This window comes from Sapajus apella, unplaced genomic scaffold, assembly GCF_009761245.1.
Source record: "Sapajus apella isolate SASKATOON/1434 unplaced genomic scaffold, GSC_monkey_1.0 scaffold76, whole genome shotgun sequence".
In the NCBI taxonomy this organism is placed as follows: Eukaryota; Metazoa; Chordata; class Mammalia; order Primates; family Cebidae; genus Sapajus; species Sapajus apella.
This window is the reverse complement of record NW_022437016.1, coordinates 1,927,743-1,946,599: the sequence shown is the minus strand read 5'-3', so window position 1 is coordinate 1,946,599 and position 18,857 is coordinate 1,927,743. Positions and strand designations below refer to the sequence as shown.

The 18,857-nt window shown below is 39.3% G+C and overlaps 1 protein-coding gene across 4 annotated transcripts in view; it reads left to right on the top strand.

Moving 5' to 3' along the window:
- Positions 1 to 18,857, top strand: part of ASTN2 (astrotactin 2) — a 948,324-nt gene that overhangs the window by 747,681 nt on the left and 181,786 nt on the right. The gene's annotated exons all lie outside the window — the stretch shown is intronic.

Genomic DNA, 18,857 nt, shown 5'->3' with positions numbered 1-18,857 from the left:
GGGAAATGGATTTTAGCTGTGTGCCTAGGAGAAGACATGGGTTTGGTGAAAACCTAGGAGTGCCTACCTCAGTACAATACTTGAATTATCTCATTGATTCTGCCCTCCAAATCTGTGATTTACTTATATATATTGGTTTGAGTCATATGAAATGGCTGACATTTGGCCATTTTTAACTTATAAAATGACAATTTCTTATGGTTCATCTTAATATCGTACCCATTTTACAGCTAAGGAAACCTCAAAGATGTTAAGTGATTTATCCAGAGTTTATATGCTTAGCCGTGAAATTATTGCTCCTCTTTTTCTCTTTGGTTCTCTCACTTTTAGTTATAGAATGTCAAGGCTCGAGGGGACCATATGAATTATTGGTTCACTGTTTTGCAAACTTATCTTTATAGAACACTTTTTCCAAATGCAATCTTTCTGGAACCTCAATTCATAAAATCAGGAATCGTGATGCCACTGTTTCACTGAGGCAGAGGAAGGTGGATAAAGCATCTTTCATTTGATCCCCATTTTTTCCTCTGTAGCAGCCCCCAGACATCCCTGGGCCTCCACTAGTAGACTACTGACTAAATTTAGTAGAACTCTATGGATCATGTGTCCCTCCCACAGCATCTTTCTGGGCTAAGTGCTGGGGGGTATTGAGTGGTCATACAGAGCTTCTTAGAAGAAAGAGAAGGCATGGGAGTAAGGAGGTGGGGAAAGTGTCAGGTAGATGATCTAAGGAAGAAAAGAACATGGTCTGCTCTACAAAGACCGAAAAAAACACCCCATGACTAAGACCAAGGATTGAGGGAGAAACAAAATGAGGTCTGATCATTTAGGATATTGTAAGTCAAGTTGTGGAATATGGACCCTATCCTGAAGGCCAAGAGATGATGGCGATGGATGATTATTAGCATAAGGCTGTTGGGATTAGATCATGTGGCAGAGGGAGGCCTCTGTAAAAACCCCAAATTCCCATCCATGAGACAACAGTGAAATAAAGCATGGGATATATTTTTGATAGATTATGCTACAATAACCAAAATGAATGAGCCATAGTGATACCTGTCAATATGAAATGAATGAACATATTATTAACTGAAGAAAGTAAGTTCCAAAGATTTTACATAGCACAACACCCTTTCCTTCCTTCTTTAAGTTAAAGCACACCCATACCTCAAATATACTACCTTTTACGAATAAATACAGGTGCAATAATATGATTTAAAAAGGGAAGCAAGGAAGTGGTGAACATAGGAGTCAGGATGATGATAATCTTGAGTCAGGAAAAGTAAGGTAATGGCATGAGGAAGCATATGCTTCATGTAAGTAATCAAGTTCCTAGCTGATATTTGTTTGTTTGTGACTGAGGCTTACTCTGTTACCTAGGCTAGAGTGCAGTGGTGTGATCTCGGCTCACTGCAACCTCTGCCTCCCGAGTACAAGCAATTCTCCTGCCTCAGCCTCCCGAGTAGCTGGGATTACAGGTGCCTATCACCACACCTGGCTAATTTGTATATTTTTAGTAGAGATGGTGTTTCACCATGATGGCCAGGATGGTCTCGAACTCCTGACCTCAAACAATCCGCCCACCTCAGCCTCCCAAAGTGCTGGAATTACAGACATGAGCCACCATGCCCGGCCCCTAGCTGGTGTTTTTGGTGGTAGATTTGTGAGAGTTCATTAAAGTTTAAAAAATTATTAAAACTAGCTAACTGAACAAATAAATACAGTCTACCCATGCATGGCTCAACAATGAGCTTCAGTCCTAAACTGAACATTGCAAATAATCTAATTCTGTGCATCAGTGGTCCCCATACTAAAACCAACAATAAAATACATATGTGCATATCTCCACACTTGCAACTGCAGGGTCAGAATAGACTGTGAGAATGTAAGAGTAGAATCAAGGAGATCCATGAGGAGGCTGTTGCAGATTACAATAAATAACAAGAATGGGACCAGGGCTAGTGGTTCATGCCTATAATCCCAGCGCTTTGGGATGCTGAGGTGGGAGGATACCTTGAGCAAGTGGATTCAAGACCAGCCTGGGGAATACAGGAAGAACCCCATTTCTTTACAAAAAAATGAGAATTAAAAAATAGCTTGGCATATTGGTACACACCTGTCATCCCAGGCACTTGGGAGGCTGAGGTGGGAGGATCACTTGAGCACATCAAGCGCTCAACGAGGAGGTCAAGGCTGCAGTGAGATGTGATTGCACCACTGCACTTCAGCCTGGGCAATAGAGTGAAACACTGTCTCCAAAACATTAATAAATAAAAATAACTAGTGGTTCAATGAGTGATGTATCAGTGAGGATGTAGCTGTCTATGACTGGCTTTCCAGAACTTGATGAATGAGACTATGAACTTCCCTGTTTATTGCTCTGTGAACTCGCCCCAGTGACGGGCTTTCTGGGCCACACTGTACTCATCTGCAATGTGGCACACTACAAGCCAAGCCACAGGACTTTTGCAATGTGTCCTTGGCACATGCATAGCAGTAGATAGGCTGGTGGGGACTTTCTTGTTTGCATAGGAGCCGGGTTCCCCTACGTCTGAATTCCATGCCAGGTTCCCTCAGCATCATTGAAATATTCAATTTATTGGAAATCCAGTGAAGTCTTTTTGAGGCCAATTAGTGGTGTGTCATCAGAGAATCCCATGAGTGTGAAAGTGGTCACTAGATGTCACTGTTCTCCTTGCGGGAGACCTGTAGAGCAGGAAATGCTAATCATTCATTCATTAAGTATCTCTGAGACCCCACTGTATGCTAAGACTGCATTATACCCTGAAGAGTGAATGGTATGACAAGTGGATGTGGTCTTTTATCTTTATGGAGTTTACAGAGTTATGGAGAAGACAGATATTAACGAAACAATCACATGAGTAAGAGTCAAGACTGTACAGAGTATGAGGCTGGTGGGTTGCAAGCGTGTTATCAAGGGGCCTTGTACAGTCAGAAGGCTTTCTTGAGGAAGTGACATGTAAAGTGAGGTTTTCGGGGCTAAGTGCATGAAATGAATGTGGGGGACTGGGTTTCAGAAAGGAGGAGGTGAATGAAAACATTTCTGATAGAATGCCCAACTTCTGCAAAGACCTGAAGAATGAACAAATGTGACCCATTTGAGGAAGAGAATGAAAACCAGTGCGACTGGAGCTAAGACTGGGAGAAAACTCCATGGACAATGCTGAAGGGAAATCAGGCAGAGCCGTACAACGTGGGGTGAGGAGTTTAGCCCCAGAGCAGCGGGGAAGCCAGTAGAGGTTAGAACAGACAGACAGGCATGGCACTGTCTTTTCACTTCCAGTCTCTTTTCCTCTTCGTGATCCTTGCAAAGAAATGTTAGAGCTGAAGGACTATAGATAGCTTCCTCCAAGTCTCCAGCTTCTTTTCTCCCTCCCCAAACACAAATGAAAGGTCTGTTTAAGATGTCATGGCAGCCTAGGGGATGGAGTGCTTTAGACGTTTCCAAGGGAGCCAGGTTGCAGTGGGAATGAGTGGGACAGGCCCACTGCAGGTCTGGAAATGATCCTGAAGGAGGGGAATATGGCCATAAAACAAAGCTGATGGGAAGAAAAAGCGGCTACTCTCATTTTATTTATAATTTGTTTCTCCAGCTCTGCCTCAAACTCTTATCACCCCTCCTCCCGTGACTTTTCCATTTCTCTATCATCTCTACAGGCCACATGGATACAAGACACTAAAGAACCTTGATCTATAGTTGAGGGGCCTGGGCCTTCACACTGAGTCATAGCAAGACATACGGGCAAGTTCCTTTATCTTTCTGAGACTTTCTCTTCTTACCTCAAAACAGACACACAAACAAAAAACAGATGAGTTGGGTCCGTTTCTTTCTGTGTTTCCTACAAGACACTTTACATGGAAGCAGATAGTAGAGATTCTTTGCTCCACCGGCTTGGGTTGGGATCCTTCCTCAATCCCCATTCACTGTGTGTTGCTGAATAGTAGGTTTATACCTCAGTTTGCACATTTGTAAAATGTGATCTCACAATCCCTACTTCATGGGAATCAAAAGTGATAATGAATGTATAATGTCCAGGGTGAAATCACCTAACAGACAAATGTTATCTATGATAGCGATGAAAATGTTTATTTAAAATGGCTCTTTTCTTTTTCCATGTTTCCTTTGGTAACTCCTCTTCTAGGTAGTACTTGAAAACTTTGCTGGTGCCTGAAGTGATAGAAACATGGCATTTTAGTGTAGGATTCATATTTTGTATGGGAGAGGCCATTGTCTAACCCAAAGGGCACTTTACAAATGGAAGGATCTCAGGAGTATTTTCTCACTTTATAAACATTGCTGAAACTCATACTCTGTCGGCAATGGATATCATAGCTCATTCTAATGCAGAGTGGAAGTTCCTCTGTATAAGAACCCCTGACCTCTGGAGTAGAGGCTCTGAGTAAAATCCTGAGGCCTATTTTATGGCACAGTTAGGGACTAACAGAGAGAAGGTATGACATGCCTGAGGTTTGTGGGGTATTTTTGTCCTCTGATTCTGGACCAAGGTATGCTCTGGTTGGCCATGGGGACCACTGGGCATTAGCTCCTTGAGAAGTTGGGGTCTTCTTGGGTACATTCCAGTAAATACATGGGAAAAGATGATGCCTTCTGCCTAAGCTGGAAAGGAGCCCTTGAGTATATTTTGTGCTGTGGTTTTGAACAAGACAAACAGGAAAAAACTCTTTATGATGGAGAATATGATTAATGCATAAATCCCCTCCCTCCACCTGTTAAATGGCTCTTACACGGCCCAAAGCCACAGAGCTTGGCTCAGCACAACTGGTGCTTAAATGTACAAGACTTTGTGCGGTTGTTAACTTAGCTTCTGGGTGAAAGAGAGTCTTCCAAGTGGAGGAGGCAGAGGAGTGGCATTGTGAAGAGCCAGACAGAGTTGGATTTGAATCCCTTCTCTGCCATTTACTGTCTATGTGACCTGACTTTTATTCATTTGCAAAGTAGGCAATCTAGTATTTATTACTTTTCATCTCAGGGTTGGGAGTTTCCTTTGGGAAAACTAGAAAATGGAGACACCAGGAATCTGAACTAGGCTCTGTCCTTGATTTTTATACAGCATTGAACATGCTTCTACTCTCCAAATCTCCTGTTCTTTATCTGTATGTTGAGAAAAGCAGGCTAACTTCATCCAAGGTCCCCTTTGGCACTGTGATAAGGTCAAATCTAACTTCTGCCCAGAATACAAAGCAAATATTTTGAGGTTGGAAGAGGCATCCTGTGACCTGAAATTTGTTTCCCATCCAGAGGCAATGCCAGTTTTACTCCTTAAATTTAATACTGGGAAGAGAAAGATATACATATCTTGCACTCTATCCCAGGGGCACACAATGACACAGCATTTATGAACAGAGAGGGCTGTTAAAATCATACCCTGTTTATTTTACAAATCAACCTCTTTATTTTACAGACAGTAAAACTAAGAACAGAGTTGAGGACTGACTTTTTTCAGGTCACACAGCCAAGGCTGAATTTGAAGTAAGACTTGACTTTAACCCTTGGAAATATCTTTTATTTTTCCAAGGCTCAGTTTTCTTATCTGGGAAATGGTTGATGGTGACTTTCCCCACAGATGTCTGTAAAAAAATTAAGAGACTTTTAGTGTTTTGAAGGCTGTAAAATACTCTGTAGATCTGAATGGTTCTTTCTAGCCCTCGGGTTTTCTGACTTCCAATCCTGTGAGCATTTTCTGTTCATGCTGCCCTAAGAAGAGTCATGTGTGATTTTGGTCTTGTGGTTGTCTGACCTTCCAGCAGATCCTTTCTCTCTGCCAGAAAAGCTTGTTTGTTTCATTTCCACTTTTTGGCTCAAACTGAGAATTCCAAATGACTACTCTTTGAAGAGAAATTAACAGCCAAGTCTCACCCCGTCCCCCAGTTATTGCCACTACCCACCATCACTACAACCATGACCACTACCACCATCACTACACTACACCACTGCTATCACTACCAGCAACACCTTCACTATAGCCCTGTCACTGCAATTATCTTGCATTGGTTGCCTTCTGTGTGCCATACACTGTGTTAGAAAATGTGCTATAGAGAGGAACAAGACAAAGACTGTGACTTCAAGGAGCCCACAGTCTAGTGACAAGGACACATATGCCACTATAATTACTTACATGTGCTACACAAATGCATGATTTATTTTTTGAATAGTTCAATAGACATTCCAACAGTGTTAGAAGAGAGAAAGAAACTCTAAAGGGGAGAATCTGGAAAAGATTTTTGAAGAAGGGTAGGTGGATATGGGCACGCAGTAGAACTGCAAAGCAAGTGTTTTGCTGATGAAAATGATAATATCCACCAAATACATATAAATGTACTATGTGCCAAAAACTGTGTTAAGGACTTTACATGCTTTATCTAATTTAATCACCCAACAGTGTTTGAGGGAAGTACTATTATTATCCTTATCTAACAGATGAGGAGATGGTCCCCTTCAACCCAGAGAAGCTTGAACCCAGGTCTTAAAATTTCAAAGCTAGTCTAGACCAGAGTTGGAAAACTATGGCCCCTGGGCCACATCCAGTGTGCTTCCTATTTTTATAAATAAAGTCTGTGAAACATAGCCATATATATGAATTTACATATCTTCCATAACTGCTTTCCTGCCGCAACAGCAGAGTTAAGTAACGACTACTGAAAACAATATGGTGTGCAAAGCTCAAAATATTTGCTTGCCAGTTCTTTACACGAAAGGTTTGCCAAACCCTGGTCTAGATAGACTAAGCAATATTGGAAAACCAAGGGACAGAAAAATGTGTCAAATTCTATGTGCCAAGCATGTAGAAGAATAAAACCTAACAATTACGGAGTGCCAGCTATACGCCTGGCATTTTAAAAAGTGCTTCATGTCTATTAATATATGTTTTCTTACTCTGTCCCCCTACAACACATTTGAAGTATTCACTATTATGCTTACTCTACAAATTAAAAAACAAAAACCTGAGACTTCACAGAGGTAAATAATTTACCTAAGATAACACAGCTAGTGAGTTGTGGGGTGAGAATTCAAACCCAGGATATCTGAGTCCAGAGCTTTTATGTTCAGTCAGCCATTCTTGCAATAGGCTTGAAAGATTTGGTAGAAGTAAAACTGGAAAAGTGATAGGCAGAAGGCTGCATTGTGGGCAACTTTGAATGCTATGTTTTAAAATTTGGGTGCTGTGCAAACCATAAGGAGCCCTTCAAGATTGTGGGTCAAGGGAGACTTGTAACTAGATTTGAGTCTTAGGGTAGCAACTCTAGTAACATTAGAAGATGAATTGCAGGGACCAGGGCTAATTTTATGGCAAGAGTTATTAATTTTGGGTTTGGGGAATCCCTGACTTTATAGGATCTTGGGATGCTCATCCCTAGAAAGTTTTTGCAGAATTTTACATTATTTGTACTTTTCTTTGGGAAAAAGATCCATGGCATCAGCAAATTTTCTAAATATTCTTGACTCAAATGCTGAAGAATACTAAAATGAGAGGGTCAGTGTCAATTAGATGGGGATATATGTATGAGATGGGTGAAGAGTGAAAATTCCATTTATCTCATTTGAACAAGAATTGACTAAGGGGCTCCTGTGGGCTAGACACTGTTCTGAGCACTTGGGATACCTCAAGGAGCAAAGCAGGCATTATAGCCTTAGAGTCTAGGAAATTAATTTCTACTGGAGTGTGTGTGAGAGAGACATGAAATAAGCAACCAGCATAGTAAATAATATAGGATACTAAAAAGTATAGAAAAAAAGTAAAGCAGAATAAGAGAGGTCAAGAGTGCCTAGTGAGTATGGAGTTCTGGATCTCAGGATCTCAGAGTGTCTCAGTGGGTTGAAATCACTTAAGGTGAGAATGGGGGAAGTGTTTGTTTAAAATGGAGTTTCCTGGTCTCTTCCTACTGCTTCTGTTTTTGTTTTGCAGGTTGGGAGTCTTCATTTTCCCAACCTCCCCAGATAATTCTGGTACAAAATGAGCTTGAGAACCACTACCCAAAACCTGGTTCATATATATTTTTCAGTTTGAAATTCCTTCAGGAAATTCCTTGTTTGGGGATTAAGAAAGTCAGTACTTACTATAATCTAGTTTAAATCTTCTCTGTTATTGTGGGTCAGTTCCTCTCTGTCTTAGTGCATTCTGAGAAGGAAGTAAACCGGCCAAGAATCAGACTGTCAGGCAATCCTTGGCAACAGGGAAGATCAAAGAAAAGAGGGAGAAATAATCCACATATTACTCAACACACTCATGGTCAATTACAAAAGAGGAACTTAAGACTTGGCTTGCCTACCTGCAAAACTGGAAAACATAGCTCTTTCATGGGACCAGAAGACTACCAAATTTAATAAAAAATGCAAGATATACAGTCTTAGCAAATGCAAACATTTTTGCATGTCAGAGAAGAGAAATTTTATTTCCATGGGACATTGAATTAGTTATTACATGCAATAAAAAAAAGGAGAATGGTAGAAAAGCTTTCCCTTGTCCTTTTAATAATAACAAACATTTACTGAGTGCTTTCATGGTGCCAGGAGCTTAGCTAAAGCACTTTACGTACTTGGCTCACTGAACCCTCTCATCAACTCCACATGGTGGGTGCTATTGTTGTCCTTTTTTCCCCAACATGAAAAATGAGGCATGGAGAAGCTAAATAACTTGTCTCAAGGTCTTACAAATAGGAACTTGGAGAGCCAGGATTTGACCTGAGCACCTGAGATTCTTCTCACTTTTCTCTCTACTAGCTACTCTCCTTCAACTTTTAAATAAAAGTTAAAGTCTAATGCATACTAAAGACAATGTCACTGCATTTAGTTACCTTCTCCAGTTACTATGTCTTCATTTCTTAACTTAATGGCCAAAACTTTTGAAAAAGCAGGCATCTTTGTCTACAATGATTCACTTTGATTCATTCTAGGGTTGGGTCCTACCATACAATAAAAGTATAGTAGCTTCTCATTTGAAATCCTTGCAGACCACTCTGCTACATTTGCCATGAATTGCCTTCCCTTTCTTCTGACAGTATTTTCTATTTCCATTTTTGAAACCCTGAAACCAAGGAGTCATCCTTGATAACTCCTTCCTTTCCACCTGCAGCCATGCCCCCCAAAGCATAACCCATTACAAATCCTGTAGATTTATCTGCTTAAGAATTTCTCCAGTACATTCACTTTTCCCCAAACTGATCCAAATCTTGCCTGTACCATTTCAGTAGTCCCCTGCCTCTTTTAATCCATCCACTTCTTTGCAGCCCGAGTGATATTTTCAAAACTAAAACTTGCTCACATCACTTTCCTGATTAAAACCATTTAATGACTTCCAGTTGCTCTTAAGATAAAAACCAAAGTTCTTACCTTGGTATACAGGGGCCTCTTGGGCGAAAACCTTCTAATTTCTTAAAATTCATCTTGTCTTCTTACTTCTCTTGCTTTTTGTGCTCCAGCCAGAGTGATCTTCTTCTAGTTTTTGGAAATACTATGCTTTGTCTTACCAAAGAGACTTTGCAGATGCTATTCCCTGTACTTAGAATGTATTTCTCTCCTTTTCTTCCTTCCAGTGAGTCAACTGTTACTCATTTATCAGATTGTTTCTAGATTTGATAAGATCCTCCTTGTTTATTTGTTCACTTACTTTCTTGGGTTTCTTTATCTTCGTTACATAGCAGTTATCACACTTTCTTTTTTTTTTTTTTCTTTGTCTTTTTGTAAATGAAGACAAATTTCTTTGTCTTTTTTTTTAAATATATATTTTATTGCATTTTAGGCATGCAAGATTATTGCATAGGTACATACATGACAGTGTGGTATACTTTTATTTTTTGAAATTGTTTGATTGATGCCTATGTCTCCTCCTCTTCCAAATTTCATTATTTTATGGTCATAACAATTTATGAGGAAGAAACAGCAGGTAAACTCAGAAATGGAAGGGATTATCTAAGCATCCAGTCCAACCCTAGTCTATTTCTCGATTTCTTTCTTTCACACCTTGCAAAAAGTTGTGGAGACTGTGTTTGAACAGTCCCTGTTTTGAAATAGCTTACTCAGTGACCCCTAAGCATCTGCTTTCCCTCACCAAGAGAACATCCTTTCTTATATTGAGTCAAAATATTTTCCTGTACATTAGGGGGTAAACTTCATGAAACCAGGTACTACACCAGCTTTTAGTCAACCTTATGCCAACAGCTTATGGTAAAGTGCCTGATGCATAGTAGAAATTCAATAAATACGCTTAATGAAAATAAATGATTGAATGAATGTGTGAAAAAAGGTCACCAGCTTGCATTGTCATGTTTCCATGGTGCTTTCTTTGGCTTCTTTCAATAGAACCATGAAGGTAGCATTGTTTATCTCCATTTCATAGATAAGGAAACTGAGACTCAGAGAGTATAGCCAGCCATCCTCTAAAGCCCCATAAGACTACCAAATATCAGAGCCAGGTCTGGAATCCTTTTCCCAGCAGTCCAGTGTCTGCTTATTTATCACACTACCATCATTTATCTGAGGGTGTCATCAAAGACTGCCCCAGCCAGGGCAGTGCTGGGCTTCCAGGAAGAGCAAGCTGCAGGCTCCATCCCTCTTGGAACTTAACCTTGTTCACAGGGACCTCTGCTTGGGTCATTAGGCAACTTTAGTCAACAGTGATGCTAAGAGCCCCGAGGGAATTCATAAACAATCCAACTCTCTCTCTTTCTATTTCATCCTAATCTAAGAAGAAAAAAAAAAGTCATTCCAGATGTGTCTCACAATTCACCAAGCATGTGCAGTTGAAAGCAGCCTGAGTTTGTACCATTACACAGATGGTCAGTCTGTGGAGTTCCTTCTCTGGGCGACAGAGTTACATCATGCCTAGCATCTCTGAGCAAAGGGATTCCAGGCTATAAATGCATATCCTGGGAGGAGAGGAAGACCATAAAGAATGTGGATTCTCCTTGGATCATGTGTGTCTTTTCATTTTTAGCTTCATCTCCAAATTATCCCATTTAGGGGAAGACTGTTAAATCCCAGGATCTGCTACCCACCCCAAAATCAACTTAGTTCAAAAAAGTATAACATATACAAAGGTAGAGAGAATATCATAATGAACTTCCATGTACCTATCATCTTCTAGTTTTAGTAGTGATCAATTATGCCAATCCTGTGTTACCTCCTCTCACATCTACTTCTACACTGCCCTGATAATTTTAAAACACATCTCAAACATGAGATTATTTCATATGTAAATGTTAAAGTTCTTATCTCTTAAACACTCAAAAGATAACCGTAATACCCTTACCAGGATTCCCAAATGAACAATAATTTCTCTATATCATCAAACATCCAGTTATCGTTCATGTTTATCAGATTGCCTTATATCTTTGGTACCCGTTTATTTTTTCAAATCAGAAACTAAATAGGATCCAAATGTTATAGTTGGCTGATAAACAAATCTCTTCTAATCTATATATCTTTCTTTATATTCCTTGGGATATTTTATGGATAAAACTGGGTTGTTTGTGCTATAGAGCTCCCCAAACCTGTATTTTGCTGATTGCATCCCCATGTTGTTATTTAACATCCTCATCTGGCCTTGTATTTCTTGTAACTGTGTATTTAGTTCTAAAGACTTGATCAGGATTGATTTTTTTTGTTTATTTTTTTTTGGCAATTCCCCACGGCCAGTATTGAAAAACTTTGAGACAAAGGTGGTCTATTAGAAAAACTTGAGCTTTTTACTCTAGTCATTGAAAGTTTGTCTGTCATGCTGGTCTCATCTTTCATCAAGCCCTGATTGTTTCCTTTCTCCTGTTAGTTACTTGTGGCAATGGACTTTGAGACTTAAATTTCCTCACCTATATTGTGGGTTTACTAATAATTCCCAATATCTGAGAGTACTGTGTTGAATGAAATGGGTATTCATATGTTTAGTGTTGGTGCCTAATAAGTGCTGAGTAAAGACAAATTATTACTTATACTTTTGCTACTTTCTGCTTTTCTTCTTGCTCCTCCTTCTCTACATTTCGTTGTTTTATTTTGTGATCACAACAGTGCCTATGTGGAAGAAAGAAATAGAAGAGATTATACGGGCATCTAGGCCAACCCTTATGTATTACTTGATTCTTTTCTACTATATCCTGCAAGAGCTTCATTTTGAATACTCCTAGAATGGTTTGCATGGTTTGCTCAGTGACTTACTAAACATCCTGTTCCATCACTACTAGAATGTGTGTGTGTGTGTGTGTGTGTGTGTGTGTGTGTGTGTGTGTGTATGTATTTAGAGAGAGAGAAAGAGAGAGAGAGAGAGAGAGAGAGAGAGGGTCTCACTCTGTCACCCAGACTGGAGTGCAGTGGCATGATCATTGCTCACTGTAGCCTTGATCTCCTTAGCTCAAGTGATCATCCAATCTCAGCCTCCCAAGTAGATTGGACTATAGGCAATGCCACCATGCATGGATAATTTTTGTATTTTTTGTAGAAATTGAGTTTTGCCATGTGTCCCATGTTTCCTTGTCTTGAACTGCTGGGCTCAAGTAATCTGCTAACCTTGACCTCCAAAAGTGCTGGGAATACAGGCATGTGTTACCATGCCCAACCTCTTCTTTATATTAAATAAAAGTATTTTTCTATACATTTCTTATCCTTGTAGTTTCTAATTCTATTTATAAACACTATAGTGAGCAAGTTTTGCTATTGAATTACTAGACAGAGCATATGTTTTGAAAGTAGAGAGATGAGGGTTTAAATATTACTTTTGTCACAAGAAATACTATATGCATTTTGGGATGTTACTTAAATATTTAAGCTTTTGTTTTCTCATCAGTAAAATGAGATTAATATCTATCTTATAGAATTGTTTTGCAAATTCAGTGATAGTTCATGTAAGGTGCTTAGCAACACTGCCTTGCACTAGAAAAAGCTCAATAAAAGTTAATCCTGTCTCCTATTCTAAATAACAGTCTTTCAAGTTTTTGAAGATATTTTAGGTCTCAGTTGATTTTTTTCTTCTCTCCTGGAAATTCTCAGTTCCCTCAACAGTTTTTTATCACATGGGTCTGAATCTTGGTGTAGATTCTGTCTTAGTCAATTTCTGCTAACACAATATTTGAGACTGGGAAATTTGTAAGGAAGTTTACTTTCTCATGGTTCTGGAGGCTGGGAAGTCCAAGATGAAGGTGCTGGCAGGATTGGTGTCTGGTGAGGGTTGCTCCCTACTTCCAAGATGGCACCTTGGTGCTGCATACTTGGTAGGAAGGAAACTTTGTGTCCTTACATGGCAGAAAGGATGGAAGGGCAGGGCAAAAGAACATTCGTTTTAACCTTGAGCCCTTTTATAAAGATGATAATCCTATTTATAAGAGTGGAGCCCTCATGACTTAATAAACTCCCAAAGACTCCTCTTAATACTGTTGCATTGAGGATTAAGATTCAACGCGAATTTCAGGGGAGATGTCATGATTTAATCCACAGTCAACTTAGTCTTATCCAGGCCATATTGATTATAAGCCTCTGAATGAACTCCAGTATGCAGTCTTGTTCTGTTGCCCGGGTTGGAGTGCAGTGGCACAATCTCAGCTCACTGCAACCTTCACCTCCCAGGTTTAAACAATTCTCCTGCTGCAACCTCCTGAGTAGCTGCGTTTACAGGTGTCCACCACCATGCCTGGCTAATTTTTGTATATTTAGCAGAGACGGGATTTCACCATGTTGGCCAGGCCAATTTCAAACTCCTGACCTCAGGTGATACACCTGCATCAGCTTCCCAAAGTGCTGGGATTACAGGAGTGAACCAGCACACCCAGCCAGTCTAAGTACATCTTAATGTATGGTATGTGATTTATGAAGAAAGAAGTTAGAAAGCACAGAGACTATTTCCTTTGCTTTAAAGTTAAGGATAGAAGCCAAATATCTTGCTTTCAAACTTTAAGATTTATCCTGGGTCACAATATCTTCTATATTTAGTGCCAGGTACATAGTAGGTATTCAAAACATAACTTTTGAGTGGCTAAAGGAGACTGAAGCTCAGAAGGAGATCCATATTACACAGCAGTAGGTTATGGATTTAAGATTTAACCCATGTTTGTCTGGCTCCATAGCTTGTGGTGTCAGCATACAAAGAATAGAGCCTTTGTCGTTAGTGGCTTTTCCACTACACTTTGGCATGGGCAAGCCTGTTCTATCATCAGATAGCCTTCCTTGGATTCTAGAGTTCCTTCTATCACTTTCCACTTCATCTTTTTTGGACAATAAAACTTCTCGCTCCATTCTCTCTTCTTATTTCTCAGCCCCTTGGAACCTGGATTTTACTTCACCATCTAATCAAAGCATTTGTCCCAAAACTCAATAAAACTGTCTATTAGCTCAATTCAAAGCCCTTTTCTTAATGCTTTTTCATATATCTACTATCAAAAGAGTTTGGGCTTGGCGTCTTCAACTTCAGCGTGCTCCAACCTGCATCTTTTTCGGAAATTATTGCTTATCTTCCAAAAATCAGAGGGAACACCAGGCAATTGAAGTATAACATAGTCTGTACTTCAGGTAGGGTAGTACATGTTAGTGAAGGTCTTCCCATCCCTCTGCAGTACTTCCCTGGTGGTTGTTTCTCATATGTGCAGGGACTCATTTTGAATAGAGTTAGAGAATACAGAGATACAGGTAACATATAGGTAAATAGATATAGGTATAAATATAGATAGATTTATTTGCTTATGTTTTATGTATCAGGAGAGCATTAATTTCATTCAAGGTGAACAGACTTACTTACCAGTGAGATTTTGATATTTTAGAGGTTTTAGTGAGATGGCATAGAGAGAACCATGGTTTTAGAGTCAGCCAAATTTGTATTTAAATTTCATATTTCATTCTTACCTGTTGGTTGGCATTGTACATTTGACTTAGCCTGCTTGAGCTCCATTTTCTCAGATATAAGATGGGAATAGTAAGAGCACCCTACTTTGCAGGGTGACTCTGGATGTTATGTAAGATGATGGATATAAAGAAAAGGCAGTACATGAATCAGATAGACTTAAGTTTAAGCTCTCATTTTGCCACATACTATGGAGATATAATTTAATTTCTCATAATCTCAATGGAGGTGATAATAGTATTGAACTGTTAAGTAAGACTATGCATGTAAAGCACTTAGCAGTAGCTAGTATGATCAAACACTTGATCAATATTAGCTGTAGCTTCTCACTTCCTTTTTTTTCTTCTTAGTCTTCCCCCTACTTCTTTTTCTTTTTCTCCTCGTATCCTTTTTCCTTGCTTCTTATTAAAGCATCCAGTACAGAGTAGACATATAATAAATAGTAATTGCCTTACCCTTAGGGATCCATTGATTCAAAAATCAAAAGGGCAATCAGTTCAAAGAGACAAAGAAAGTCATGCTTTCCCAGATGCAAAGATAATATCTTTGATAGCTGGATCCAGTGCCATATTGTTTTTTAAACAGAAAGTATTACAAAGAATAAAAATAATTCCAAGTGAGTGTAGATGTGCCTATAATCTCTTTCGTCTAAAAATTAGCATGTCTAACAACTTTTAAAAAAATTATTTTGCTCATTAAGTAACTTTCATCTAGAGAATACCCAAGTTCAGGGCCTAGTCAATATTCACTTAATTATCAAATATATGTGGATATTTGTATAGATCTGACATTATTTTAGGCACTTTATACGTGATCCTTACACATTTCTAATTGAGGTATATCTTAGTATATCCCCATTTTATACAGGCACAAAGTGAAGCTTAGAGAGCTGAAGACAATTCCATCAGTTTGCTTAGTGATAGCACTGGGATTTGAACCCAGGAGTCTGGTTCCAGTGACCATGCTCCTAAGCTCTATGTTCTACCGTCTCTTTAGCATGTGTAACATCTTTTCAAGAGTTAAATGCTCTAGACTTTTCAGAGTCCCATTTGCCATGATAGAAATATGACTATATTGAAGCTGATAAGAATCTACCATTTCCAAACTTCCTCAGCCAAATTTACAAGGCTCCCTTTCAAAGGCCAAGGTAAACTCGGGATGGGTCTAGCTAGACTAAGCATGTCCCCTCCTGTCTTGTGACCTTTCTTTTCCTGCCCCCACTCATAGTCCCATGGAAGCCCCACCAGCAGGAGAGGCTTCCTCCCTCAGATGCCTCCTTAGGGACAATGGGCGTACTGGAAAAATGAAATCATCAGTGGCCACAGAAGAGAAATTGTGTAATTCCTTACTTAGGAACTTGCCATTAACTTAAGCTAGCATTTAGAGATGCAAACTCCACAATCTTGGACAAATCATTAACTTGAAACTTTCCCACCCGCCTCTCATCTCCAGATGTTCTCACCACAGGGAAGAGGAGTTACTATCTATCAAAGGACAGCAGACTTAGAAGACAGGTCTTGTCTCTTGGGTGGGACTGGAATCCTCAGTTAAAGGTTTCCCTAAGGAAAAATATGTGAGTTCCAGCCAGGTTTCCCCTTCCAGGACTGGGCAGTCCAGGAGCAATGCCTTGTTGGACATAGGCTGAAAAGGGGAACCATTCTCTGAAGAACTTAAATTTGTATGAGGCTAACAAACCCTTGGCAGCTGAAGATCACAGGTGCCTTGGGAAGATGACTCATGATTAGATGGATGAGGCTACTGATATGGCTGTGTCTTCTCCCTGGAGTTGTAACCGTTGTTTCCTATTGCTCATAATTGGTCTGCTATTCATCACTTTCACAATTGCTCTCAGCTCAATGACAGGCAGGACAAATGATTTGGAGATAGTTTAGAACAATGTAAGCACAATCTATTGCCCTGATGACTGAGAAAGCCTAGTAGGATCACGCTGATCACGTAACCAAAGAGCTCCCAGTCTTCTTTCCTCAGACTTTATTACTTATTCATGCAGCAGTCATTCATACAAGAAACTCTTATGGAGTACCTACTTTGAGTCATGCTTGTGGGAGGAGTTTCCGATAAAATAAGGCAAATAACTCACAGTCCAGTAGGGAGGACAGACATATAAATAAATAATTCAGTAAAATATGGTAAGTATACTAACAGATGTGTTATCAAAGGTGCAGTAAGGACTTTCAATTCTGCCAGGAAATCGAGGAAGGGTTTTCAAAGAGGACTGAAGTTGTAGTGGGTCTTAAAGAATGAGTATGATTTGATTAAAGATGGAATAAAGGCATGATAGACAGGGAGAACCCAAGCACAAAGATACAGTGGCATAAATGTTTGTTGCCTGCCTGATCCATGACAAGGGGTTCAATGTAGCTGGTATATAGGACTGGGACAGACTATGGTGGTGGGATATGAGGCTAGAGAGGTTGTTCAGCATCACTTTGGGAAGGGCTGTGTGTGCCAGGCTAAGAAGAAGAATAGTTATTTTTTTCTTAGTCAAAACTCTTTTTAATTGTTTTATTGTCTTTCTTTTTAGAAATATAGAATACAGATGAGATCTCACTGTGTTGCCCAGATTGGTCTCAAATTCCTGACCTCAAGTGATCCTCCTAAGCTTCCTAATGTGCAAAGATTACAGGTCATTTTTTTATTGATATGTAATAGTTGTACCTATTTGGGGAGTACTTGTGATATTTTGTGTCTTTTTTCTTTTCTGAGATGCAATCTCGCTCTGTCACCAGGCTGGAGTGCAATGGCGCAGTCTCAGCTCATTGCAACCTCCACCTCCCAGGTTCAAGCTGTTCTCCTGCCTCAGCCTCCTGAGAAGGTTGGGACTACAGGCGTGTACCACCATGCCCAGCTAACTTTTGTATTTTTAGAAGAGATGGGTTTTCACTATGTTGGCCAGGATGGTCTCAATCTCTTGACCTCATGATCTGCCTGCCTCAGCCTCCCAAAGTGCTGGGATTATAGGTGTGAGCCACTGTGCTTGGGCTACGTGTGATATTTTGATACATACATACAATATACAATGATCAAATCAGGATAACTGGGATATCCATCATCCAAAACATTTATCTTTGTTTCTTTTTTACATTGGGAACATTCTAATTCTTCTCTTCCAGCTATTTTGAGTACAATACATTATTGTTAACTATAGTCATTCTACTATACTATTGAACACCAGGTCTTATTCATACTAACTAACTGTGTTTTTGTATCAGTTAACCAGACTTTTTTCATCGCCCTCTCTCTCTTACCTTTCCCAGACTCTGGTAACTACCAGTCAATCAACTCTCCGCCTCCATGAGTTCTGCTTTTTCAGCTTCCACATATGAATGAGAACACGTAGTATTTTTCTTTCTGTGTCTGGCTTATTTCATATAACATAATTATTTCTAGTTCTATTCATGTTGCTGTAAATGACAGAATTTTATTATTTTATGGTTGAATAATGCCTCATTGTGTATATACATCACATTTTCTTTATCCATGTATTTATTGGTAGACACTTAGGTTGAGTCCATATCTTGTTTATTGTTAACAGTACTGCAATAAACATGAGAGTGTAGCTATCTCTTTAACATACTGATTTTATTTCCTTTGGATATATACCCAGTAGTGAGATTATTGGATCATATGGTAGTTTTATTTTTAATTTTTAGAGGAATTCTCATAGTTTTCTGTAATAGCTGTACTAATTTATATTCCCACCAACAGTGTATAAGAGTTCCCCTTTCTGAACAATTATGCCAGCATTTGTTATTTTTTTGTCTTTTTGATAATAACTATCCAAATTGGAGTGAGATGATATCCCATTGTGGTTTTCATTTGCATTTCCCTGATAATTAGTGATGTTAAGCATTTTTTCCATATACTTGGCCAATTTTATATCTTTTTTGAGGACTATCTATTCAGCTCTTTTGCCCATTTTTAAATTGGATTATATATTTTCTGTTTTGGGATTTTTTTTTTTTTTTTTTTTTGCTATTA